The following is a 13052-nucleotide window of genomic DNA, read 5'->3' as shown; positions in this document are numbered from 1 at the left end:
GCCCTTGTCCAGAAATCTAAAACATTAAGGCTTTTCTTTTACTTCAAGATATTATCCCAAGCTCAGTTTGCTATTCCAGTATGCTGTAGAAGAAGGATCCAGTAGAGCTTTTACTGCTCTTTTCTTAATTGATTCAACTAGGTGCCCCTGTCCCAAAATTGTTTAACCTAAACTTGGGAAAAACAAAGGAAGATAAACAAGAAAACAGAAAAACCTGAGCAAGAGAAAAGGAGAGAAGACTGTGCTTTGACTAGAGTGTAGGGTTAGGACTGGGTCGGCGACTGTACATTGATGATATAGTTAAGATATAGAAAAGAGTACAAATGCAGCAAATTGCGTATTTCCTAAAAGAGTGAAGCTGATGGATATGGTGTTATGAGAAATGGAAGGGGAGACATGAATTTTGGGGAGGGGTCACAGTTTAGAGGTCATAACCTTGAGTATTGATCCGGTTTTGTCATTTCCATGGTAACTGGAGGCCTCCTCCCTCTGACCTGCTTGAGTACATTAGACCTGAGATCCATAACGCCTGGTTGTTCACTCTTTCTCCCTCTTTCCTCTATCACAAACACATACTGTGACACACCTACACTAAGCTGCAAACACACTCATCAATACACACACGCACACACACATACATGCACACAGCTGCTCATCCAAGCACAGGAAGAAACTGAATTAAATCTTAAAAAACAATCTGGGCCTCCAGAGAGGACAATTCATCATGATCTCTGTGTGTCAGGTGTGTATGTGTGTGTGTGTGTGGGTTTGGTGGGCTGCAGAGTTAGAAGGGGGTAAGTGCAAAAACTCTAGCCACTGACCAGTTGTCCACACACACAAACAGAGAGACACCCGCAACCTGTGCTCACTTCACAACACTGGTCTTTAAACACTCATCCTCATTCCAGCCAAGGTCAGCGAGATTGTAAATGAGGCTGCGTTTCTGGCGTGCAGTTTGTGTGTGTGCGTGCGACTGAGCGAGAGAGGAAGAAAGAGATGAGAGATAGAGTGAGGAAAAAGGAGAGATGAGAATGAATAGAGTTTGGAGAACCAAATCAGGGAAGTGTGTTAGAGATTGCCTAATTCAACTTCATTCCAGGCTTATTTTTCTCTCATTCCAGCCTAGCAGCCTGTCTTTCTGTCATCTTTCCTTATATTCCATTAAGAGATTTTTCATACTTTTCTCTGCTTTCCTATTTGCTCTGCTCTTATTCCACTCTCTGTTCCTCTCTTCAGCTTTCTTTTCTGCCTGTTTTCTGATTCATCCTCCCTCTTGTGCATGTCCATCAGTCTTGGAGGCAACCGAGGCAGAAGAAGGACTGTGTAGTTTGTCCCGTAGGCTGGCAGGCCCCCGCAGAGCCAAGGGGCAGCCTCTTTGTGAGGAAATGATTTTCTCGGTGCTGAGGAGGACACTCCAAATCATCTCCAGCAATCTCAGTAATGGCCCTGAGACGCTACTGCCTTTGTCCCGTAATGGTGACAGATGACTGGCTGGGCAAACGGGGGCCATCTAGACGCCTAGTGAAGGGGGTGAACAAACCTCCATGCATGCACACACATACACACACAAACACTTGCATAAAATACCACTCCACTAGTGACTGGTGTGATTGCAGGTAATTGTCTCGTCTCTTTGGCTGTGGTGTTAGTGGTTATCCTTAACGATCACTCTCAAAGACGACTTCTAACTATCGGTCCTTTCAAAGGAAAGATGATGCCACTTTACAGAGTCACGCCTGACCACCACCACCACCACCTTCTTGAAACATAAGAGCTGGGACAATGTAGCTTTTAATTTTACTATTTAAAAGTGTTGCACAAATATGCATAAATTCTAGTTCGATCTTCTGGGATTGAATTATTTCCATCTATCCATTATGTATACCCACTTATTCTTCTTTAGGGTCACAGAGATTTGCTGGAGCCTATCCCAGCTGTCTTTGGGCAGAGGCAGGGGTACAGAATGTGCAGTTGCAACAGTGATTTTTAATTGGGTAGTGCTAGCAACAGGTTGACCGTTTACACTATTTTAATTTTAATTCAGATATATTTATATTTTTGGTTTTGATATATTTATGCCATTTTTTTAACTTTGACTGTTTATGTCTGGTTTTCCATTCATGGCCTTGGCTTCTAAAAATCACCACTTTGGTTTAATACTGTTGTGTCTTGAGTCTTGCGGTTGTCTCTCTCAGGAAGACACAAAAGGACAGTTTTCGATCACAGAGGCTGAGAACATGAATTGAATGATTTGACGTGTCCTAAAGTTCGACTTTTAGCCAAACAAGACTCAAACACATGTTAGTGACAGAATCAATTGGTGTAAATGGAGAAAGCCTGTTGTCTTGTTCCAGGTCTGGTAAAGAAGAGGTGTGGGATGTTCAGCCCCAGTCCCAGTGGTCTGAGGTGTTGCCTTCGCTTTAACTTGTTTGGTTGCTACCAAGTCCCTCCTCCATCATGTGTGTCAATGATCCAAACAGACAATTCAGACAGAGTGTCTGTCTGAGCGTGGTGGGTGTTGATGTACTTTCTTTAACTTCTTTATTTGTATTTGTTAAAGTTAGTCTTGTAGAGTTAGTGAGCGCCATATTTTATTTTCATTTGCAAGATTGATCATTTGATTAATTTTCTTTAAGAAAAGCATTTTTTACTATGTATGCAATTGTGTATGCAATAAAATATTAATTTCTAATTTTTAATGTGCAGAATCAAAATAAATAGAAAGTTATGGTTTAAGATGAGAGTATCACTACATTTAAGTCCTGGTCACTGCACATTAATCTTGATGTCTTGCGATGACACTGATCTATGAACTCACACAAATGTGGCCCCTTAGATACATTCATTTAGTGATAATTAGCTGTACAGACCACCATCTTTCTTTACATCAGTTATCTTAAAACTTCTCCATAGACCATTGATTCCAAAACTGCAGAATCCTATTAGAGCATGTCACCAATAAGAATCAGTATGCAGAGGATATGGTCAATGGCCAAGCCCTCATTAGGAGATGCCCACCAGCAGGCCTGAGGGCAAATCAGAAGGGGTCCTCTAAATATTGCCTTTGGGAAGGAAGATTTTTTTTTTCTCAGACTACCGCAGTCATCATGTCTTACTCTGAAGCATGTAGGTGTAGCACTGTGTGAGACTCCACAGGCAGAGTGTCATTTGGGTCTGTGTTTGTCCATGTTTTCCTTTCACTGCTCAGTCTTGGTTTCATAGAAACAAGCCAGGATGTAGGTTGTCTTGCATTCTGTCTGATGTGTCACAATCGAAGTGGAGACAGGATGTGTGGAAAACAATACAGGGGAATATGAAGTTCTGTAGCCTCACATATTTGAATATAATACTTTAATATCAAATAAAATAAATAAATCTTCTATTATTGCCATCTTATAAAGGCCATGTATTGACGAAATTTCAACATGAGCAAGCTTGTTTCAGGCTTTGTGATATTGAGGTTTAGAGGAATTCATAACCCTTAGATGAAGATTCATTTTCTCAGCCTTTTTGTTAATTTTTTGGTTGGTAAAGAAAATCAAACTATTCAGATTTCACACTGGATAGTCTTTTTGTTTTATTGATTGGACTTTAAAGGGGTCTTGCAGTATCACCTATTGAACACCTATAAGAGATTTTGGGGCATCGTATTAAATAGCACTCCCTTCTGTCAATGTCTGCCACCTCTCTTTTGTTTCATCCTAGTTTACCGTGATCAAAACACTGCTAATTGTCTCCAATAACCAATATGCATCGATGACAAAAGTGAGCAGTCCAACCAGCAAATGGCAGACCTCCGACATAAGGAAGCTTCCTCCTGTTGACAGAGAAGATATGAATAAACTAATTCTGACCTAACAGGGTCATAGCACAAGACCATGTATTATTAAATAAAATATCTTTTTATTGAAAAACTTTAATGCTGTGAAAAGATGAGCTGTTACAAAGAAGAAAAATATAATACAATATTTTAGATGTATCATCCACGTCTAAGTATTGCGCTTAAACCTTCCTGGAAAACCAAGCTGAATAAGAGCCTCTCAAGAGGACGCTTACTGTATAACTGTCTGGTTTAACTGCACTTACAATATGTTGTAAGTCTGCATGTGTGTATATGTCTGGGTTGGTCTATGTGTAAGGCAGTAGAAAGTGGTCAGGGCCAAATTGCTTTATCATTTGTGGATGAATTGAATAAAGTCATATCTGCCTTTTTGGAATGTTACCACAGGGTTCAGGAAAATTGGTTAGTGGAGCAATCTGGCTGAAAATTTCCAAGATCCTGTTACACACACACACCATGCACTCAGTCACGGCTGGGCTTGGAAAATGAGAAGTGCAACTTCATGCACCTTCATAGCAATTTTTCTGAATATCATCTTGAAAGCAGACATATATGAAGAGGATGATAATTTTAAGAGCTTAAAGCACGAAGAAATATCAACTGCATAAAATATAGAAGCGGTTTCAAGTAACCCATCACTGACCAGACCATGACAGGCCTACCACATATGGACGAAGTGCAGGGGACTATAATTAAGAGCAATCCACATTGGTTGTGTGTCCTTTTAATGCTCTAAATTATGCTGCAAAGATAGGACATCTAGCTAACAAGTTTACTTCCTAAGATTGCATATGTGCTCGAGAACGTAAGCTGGATAGGCACACCAACAGTAACTCAGTGGGCAGGGCTTAGAGAAGGAAGATCTTTCTGTAACAAAGAGGGAAAGTGTAGCCCTCCACACCATTAGTGCCAGATAAAGCACAAATTCAACCAGCCTGCCTTCTCTCATCACCGTGCTATAGCCCCACCTCTGTACTGTTCCAGTGATTTTGCTGGGTTCTATGTACATGCTTTCCCGAAGAACATTTGAACCACCGTACCTATGGTGTCTCTCTCTGCTTCGCAGCTTTGCCCCTCCACCACCCAACCACCACCAGTGTCAAGGCCCCATTAAAGCTCCCCAGAGGGATTTCATATTTGGCTGCTATTTATAAGGTTCTATCCCCAATACATCTCTCTAATTGGCAGGGTCAACACACAATTCTCTATTAAATAAAGTTTCTGCATTAATATTAATTTGTGTCTTTCCTGATTGATTTAAAGTTCAGGTGACAAACAGCAGTCAGGTATACATTTGTTATGTATGTACGTTATGTATGTTCATTTTTTCCCAAAGGTTTAGGTGACTACTTAAATAAGAGCCTGTGTGCATGTGGTCTGCATCTAGGCTGCATCTTATAGTACGTGGCTATATGTATGTTTGTGTGTAATCGTGTGTGCGTTGTTGCAAGGTGCAGCAATTTGATAAATGACGCCAAAGTAGAATAGACTGGTGTTCAGATGGCTTCAGCCTTGTAAAGATGTGACAAATGACGGAGCAGAAAGTATTGATTCCAATCTCTCTCTGGTGCGGTGTTTCACTGTGAAGGCTGTACGCACACACTCACGTACACACACAGCACAGTCGCATACACAAGAAAAGAAGCACAAGAAAAGTACACATGCAATGAATGTATGCATTATGTGTGTACATGTCTGTGAGGACTGTGCAAATTTGAGGGCATGGATTACTATTGTGACTGCAGTGTGTAAGTACATATGGTGTGTGTGTATGTGTGTATGTGTGTATGTGCATGTGTGTAAAACTGATTGGAGTCTATATGTATTTATCAGTGACACATGGTACACTGCACATTGATGTTTTGTGCACACGTGAATGTGATGTTGGCTCTGTGTGCTTTCATTGTTAGTAGTTAGTGTTCGGATGCCAGCAGGAGTCCCTGGTCACACACGTTAAAGTCTCATCTCACTGTGTTACCAACCAGCTGTCTTTCTCCACGCTGTCAAGAACATTCAGTTGCTCAGATGATATTTACACGTGTGTGTGTTTTGTGTGTGTTCATGTGCGTGTTTCGAGGAGCATGTCAGGCTGTTTGTCGGGGTGCATGGGAGTGTGTGCCACGTTAGCATGATCACATAAGGGGACAAAGGTCAAAGACGGCTAACCAAAAGTGGAGAGGAAAGGGGTGTGTGGAACTGATCAGATGAGAAGAGAGGAGAGACAGCAGCAGCAGCCAGAGCAGGAAATAATCCAGGGCAGGGGGAGGGGGTGGACAGTCAGCCATGTTGGATGGATGGATGAACAGATAGACTCCACAGATGCCAATTTTGAGGGGTTTAACTTTTGTTGTGAATTTGATGGTGTCTACAGGGTTCTTTGACAGTGTTTGTTGGAAATGAATCAGCAGATAGGGTGGGAGACTGACTGTGTCCTTTTTTTGTGGTGAGTGTGGGGTTTCCCAGTTACAGGAAGGCACACATTAATTATTCAATCAACAATGTCATGTGGTTGGTTTAAAAAGAACCTACTTGCCACAAAGTGTCTCCAGAGTGCTGGTCAGAGGACAACTGCTGTTTGGCAGTGGATGGGTGTGGATTGTTAGATAGCTTGCTAAATAGATATCCATCCATCCATTTTCTATACCCGCTTATTCCTTAACCAGGGTCACGGGGATCTGCTGGAGCCCATTCCAGCTCTCTTTCAGGTGGAAGGCAGGGGTACACCCTGGACAGGTCGCCAGTCCATCACAGGGCCACATATAGACACACAGAGACAAACAACCACACACACTCACACTCACTCCTATGGGCAATTTAGAGTCACCAATCAACTTAACATACACGTTTTTGGACTGTGGGAGGAAACCGGAGTACCCGGAGTAAGCCCACGCAAGCATAGGGAGAACATGCTAATTCCAGACAGAAAGGCAGGGTTGTGAACCCAGGACCTTCTCGCTGTGAGGCAACAGTGCTAACCCCTCAGCCACTCTACTGCCCCTAAATAGATATATGTCTGTTTTTGAAACGGTTCATGTCTCAACAACATAAGGTTCAAAGATATGCTTTTGTAATGCTTTGATATTACTTATAGACTAGAACTGAAAACATCTGTAGCTGCCACCTGCATCATTCTGGGAAACCTGAATACTAATCTCAATACTCTCTGTTAGGTCAGAGTACTTTGCAAAGCAAAATTTCCTAATATTACTGCACGATAATGCTTGTTTAGGCTGATGTTGCCCTTGACTGCCTCCTTGAGACTTACTACTACATTAGATTTTACTGGTTTTGTCTCAGTTTAGGGATCTTGGATTCCCTACCCTAAATCAGAATTTCTAAATAAATTTAAAGGGACACACAATGGGACAGAAAAGCAAAGCAAATAGAAAAGAGAGAGAAAACTGTGTTCTCTATAGCCTTTGTGTAGATTAAGCTGGTAGCTGCATATTGATGATTTACAGTAGTTTGGAATACAGAGAATGTGCATCTGGAGAGACCTCAATGAGGCTACGCTGACCAGAAAAGATAGAATAGATTCTTACCTAGATGGCTATGTTTACATTGTGTTTGTGCTAAGCCTGAGGCTGTATGAAAACACTATTAGTCGGAGGCTAAGATCTGTACATGCACTCACACAAACACAATCATTACTGTCTATCAGTCAGTGCAGGGAGAGAGTGTTCAGCAGGGGGTCAGCGCAGAGGTCAAAGGCATTCAGAGCAACCACCACCCTGCCCATCCTCCTCACCACCACCTCCTCCCCTGCAGCACAGATTCCCATCACCTTCACTCACTCCCAATCAAGCCCTTCACACTCACCTCTTCCAATCTCTATGATGTGTGTGTGTGTGTGTGTGTGTGTGTGTGTGTGTGTGTGTGTGTGTGTGTGTGTGCATGTGGCATCCAAGCATACTGAAAAACAGCTCATCTCCCTGATGCTCCTACTCCTGTAGTGCTGGGGGGGGGGGGGGGGGGGGGGGGGTGCACCTTACTTCCGACCTTTGACCTGGTGAGAATTGACTTTTCACCAGGCCTGTGGGGTTGCTCACCCTTGACCTCTGAGGTCATCCAGTCAAAATCAGCCAATTGCAGTCCTCGTTGATTCTCCCTCCGATCCTCCGCAAGAGGCTGGGCTTACAGGCGTGGGGGGTAGCTGACCATAAAAACATAAACACCCTGCTGTGATGGAGCATATGTTGTAGCATCTGCCTGTTACGGCAGATCTGCAGGGTTTTTGTCACGGTAGCCTCAAATCGTGTGTATGTCCATGTGTGTGGTGAACAGAAGCACGACCTATGAAGCAGCGTGATTAGTGAAAATTGGCATTAGACAGTCCAGATCCTACAAATGCAAGCAGGCCCCTGTATGAAACACTTGGGAACATACATTCAGGTTGGGATGTACGTTCCAGCCCTATAGACTCCTGTTGGTCTGGTTAGCTCTCAGGGAATGGAGTTTACTGGAAAGTGATGGAGAATCCTTACGGTCATGACCGTTGGTGTAATCTAATGACTGCTCACTCAATGCAGGAGGGAAGAGGGGAGGAGGCCACTGAGGAGTGGACAGGAGGGAGGGAGATGAGGCGGGGGATGGTCAGGAGGGATGGGAGATAAGGGTTTGGAGGGAGGGAATGATCTTCTGTCCACAGGACTGGCCGGCTGGTGTTGACCTCTATTTGATCAAATCAGATAACCAGCTCTCAGTCAAAGGCACCATCTTGTCATATGCCACTGTAAACCTAATACAGGTTCAGATTCATTCTGGACTGGATATACGGAACGTTTCATCAGTTATTTAGCAGAAAGACTTTTTAAATGAAATTAGCCTCATTCTCCTTCATGCTGTTTGGTGGAGGATAGTTCAGCTTCTGACTTCAGAGTGGACTGATTGTAGGTGAGCTAGGGAGCAGGTTATGGTAACAAAAAGGCAAGTTGAATGCAAACATCCAAATGTAATAATAGCCAAGACTAGCTCTGTCTTGTGTGGTACAATGCTTTTATTATACTGTGGTTATTTTTCTAATGTGAAGTTTGTGTGTGTGTGCGTGCTGCATGTGTGTGGCTATGGTGCTGACCTCCAAGGATTTATGGGCCGCAAGTGTGAGAGCTTTGTCACAGAGATATATCTGCAGGACCCACTGTGTTAATGCAGTGTGTGTTTGTGCATGTGTATTTGTCTTTCTCTGTCCATCTTTCTGTGTGTGTGTGTGTGTGTGTGTGTGTGTGTGTGTGTGTGTGCGCGCGCGTGTGTGTGTGTGTGACAGGGACTAATTCCATTAGTGGTCTCGTGCTACGGGAGATGAGCAGGGATTGACAGAGCTGCAGTCGTAATGAATTGGCTCTGGCAGCATCACTCAACCTATAAGTTCTCTCTCCCCCCCCCTCCCTGTCTCGCTTTTCTTTTCCTCTCACCCAGCAACACTTTCATCTTGGTGCCTCTCAATAAACACACCCTTGTTAGGGCCTCGCTCACTAATCACCACTCTTCATTACTACCGTGTTCGCTTAACTACGCGGTTTCATTAGAACAAAGCACTGAGCCACCTGCATTTGCCAGTTTCCTCTCTCCATTACTGCTGGGCCACTATCACAACATAGCTAATTACCTCATAGTCACCCTATTGTATTTGGTTTAAATTGAGAAGTTCTCTGTTTTACAAAAATGACACAATTTCATGCAAAACTAATTAAAAACAAAACTTTACAGTGAGTAAACTTCGCAGTTTAATCAAGAGCAACAGAGAGTTGCCATTACAGATTTGTGCAAAACTTTATCGTTATTTTCCAAATGTCGATACAATGCAGTTTTAAAATGGTGATGTTTCCTCCATTCGTTGTCGTCTACTACTTCCTTTTCCGCCCTCTTCTTCTTCGCCATTTTTTTGTGAGCATGTGATTCTTTTAATGCGAAAAGTGTTTCCATTGCAGTTTTGCGAAATATGCCCTTGTCAATATCATCTCATCTAAGCTCAAAAACTTTTTTTTTTTGAAAAATGGGAGTTTTTTTCGAAATTGGCATGTTTCCATTGACCATTCTATTCACAATTTCAATTTGCGCAATTTATAGGTTAATGGAACTGTGGCTACTGACCATTAGGTGGAGAAAGCCCCTGCTCTTGTGATGGGGGAGCCCCACTGGCTGCTGCAGAGCTGTCTAGTCTGGTGATAGGAAGCTAAGGTGGCAGGGTTCTCTGAAAGGGCACACAATGTCGATACAGGAGGAGTGGTCTTCTGGACCTCCGAACAGCACACTGAAGTTTAACACACTCAGGATCTGTGGCTCTTTATCTGAGCATCTTGAACTGATGCCCTTTGTGTGCATTGTGTAGTGACTAACTGTGATCCAATGTCACGATAGTTAGGTCTAAATGAACTTCACGCCTGACATAACAACTGCTGTAGATGGTTATTTCTCCTGTGAAATAGGTTGAAACTTTCAAAAATTCCTTTTTCAGCTTATTTGTGAACAAATGAAAGGAACATCCAACAAGTCTTTCATACAGTCCACAGTAACACAAATATGTTTCAAGCCAAACTGGACAGTATGGCAGCCTGTTACATTCATTTACAATTCATTGATTTTCATTTTATTTTCCATATCTATTAGAGCAATAATTCACTGCTAAGTAAATGATCATATAATATGATTAGATTCTTTTTGTGGTCAAATGGCAAAAAACAATTCTTAATGCTCTATGACTGGTGACAAACAAAATCCTACACACCCAGAATGCATTGCATTCCATGCATCCCATTGTCATTATAGTGTCATCTAACACCAACTTCCACTTGACAACATTCAAGCTGTAATCGATAAGCCGTGAAGGATTTTTTTTATCAATGCTACTGATCATAAAGTGTCCAGGTCATAGATCCACTTTAATTTCTACTTGTCCAAATTGTCTGAATGACAAAAATTGCAGATGTCTTTGGAAGCATTTATAAAGAGCTCTTCACATAGGTAATAAGGATTTATAAGGTTTCACATTATTCATCAATATAAACACCCTACATTTGGAAAACAGCAATCTAGTTGAAAATCTGTGAAATTTCCCTTTAAGAAAAAAAAAAATCTCACCATATATCTCACGAATATCATTTTAATAGCTGTTATGAAGCGTTTAATGGTATGAAACAATATTCCTTAGTAATGGAAATATATTATTGTCCAACTATAGGAATTGTCCAACTATCTTTTTTCTTAGCAATTTTAGTCTCATCCATGTTGCATTTATCTGTTTTGGTTTTTTATTCATTTATTTTTTTAATCTGTCAATTTCTTCCTTTATTCAACAAATGATTGTCTGTTTGGTGTACCTCATGGAAATACTGCAAATTATTAAATTTGAGATGCAATGAGACTATGGATTTAAAGATTATATTGCTTTACAGTGACTAATTTGCTCAACACTCATGGTCCCTATTAATTACCTGAAAGAGATTTATAGCTGTAAAGTGTTTGCAGGCCTTTGCAGCAGCTTTTCCACTGGGGTTATGCTGGCTATAAATCCACATGACTTCTGCACATTACAACCAGGTTAAATTTCATCAGGAGAGACATTTCGAAGGACATTGCATGCATTACTTTTTCAAGATGAGACTTTTTTGCTCTACAAAGTACATAAATACCTTTATATTATTGAATCAAATAACTGTTTGCTCTTTTTTTCTGTCAGTGCTTTCTACTGTACCTGCCCTCTGTTACCTGCCTGATGTTGCCCATTCTTCTGATCTTGTCATTTGCTCTTTTATAAGGACATTGATTCTGTAGGTCAAGTCTGCTGACCAGTTCCCTGCCCCCCTCGGAGAGTCTTTCATGTTCTCTGCAGCAACCTGACACCTGCACTGAACCCCAGCAGTCAGCTTCCATGATCCATACATCACACACACACACACACACACACACACACACACACACAGAGGGAGAAAACACATATTAATGCCAACAGTGAAGTCACACTCTCACAGGCACATGTATAGGCACATCTGGTAAGCACACCTTCAGAATATAAAGACAGATGTACATGCAGACAACTTTACTTGGTTGTTGACACTTTGCTAATTATTAATATTCTATGGCAAATTAATTAGCCAGATCGTGGTGCTCTATGGAATGTTTGATGGCACTCAAATGAATTGTCTTTTCACTTCACTCCACCTATATGACCATATACATGCAGGTCTCTTGTACCTATTCACTGAACCAGCACCCCTACAGCAGCAGGCAAACTGGCCCTTCATCTGGCTTGAAATTGCTCTGAACAATGCAGCATGTATTCCAGTGTTCACTTTTTGTGATCTGAGCAGCATTAAGGTATTTCTAATGCAAATGCTTTAAATGAAAAGCATTAATTTGGCAAAACATTGTGAACCAGTCACAGGAAATAGATTTTTTGTGACTGAGCTTAGTGCTGCAGAAATTATTCATTTAAAACCTTCATAAACTACTACTACATTTAATTTTGGTCGGGAATGAAAGATAAAGATTTATGTTTTATAGCATAACTTTTTGTACTTGATTACTGCAGTAGTGATGAAGGTGTTAATGCTGCATGAATGTGTGTAAGTAGCAGTTGAGTTTTTACAGTAACAGTAGAAGTCAATTTGTATGTGAATAATTTGCAGGCTAAAATGTAAAAATATTCATTTGTATATATACTGCATCCATTCATTACGGAAGAAAAACACCAATAGGATCCCAACTGGGAGCAGTGGGAGAAACTGAAGACTTCACCTGGATGCTGTCTCATTGTGTGCTAATTGTGTCTTTAACTACACTTTACGGTGGTGGAGCAGGTGTGGAGCAGGGAGTCTTCATGCTGATGGTCTTCCAGCGGGTCCATATATGAAGTATCTTGTTAAGCTAAGGTGGTCGATACAGTCGACGGTGTTTGTGTGTCCTCATTAACTGCAGGATGTCCCTCAGTAGGAGAGGGGAGGTAAGGAGGCCCTCATCGATGATGAGGCTGTGCATGTGTGTGTGAGCATTTGTGTGTGTGAACCATCACATTGATCGATCCCACTCATAATCTCCCATGACCCCCTAGGCAGCATGAATTACACCAGTGGGCAGTATGTTTGGTGTGTATGTGTGTAGGGGGTGGGGGTGTCTATAATTACAGCAGATAGAGATAGTATCTGAGGGACCTGCACACAGGAGGAGCTGAGTGAGGGCAAGTGGATTAACTCAAGAGAAAGGAGAGTCATAAAGA

The sequence above is a fragment of the Mastacembelus armatus genome, chromosome 3, assembly GCF_900324485.2.
Source record: "Mastacembelus armatus chromosome 3, fMasArm1.2, whole genome shotgun sequence".
Classification (NCBI taxonomy): Eukaryota; Metazoa; Chordata; class Actinopteri; order Synbranchiformes; family Mastacembelidae; genus Mastacembelus; species Mastacembelus armatus.
The sequence above is the reverse complement of the archived record's forward strand: the minus strand, read 5'-3'. Positions refer to the sequence as shown.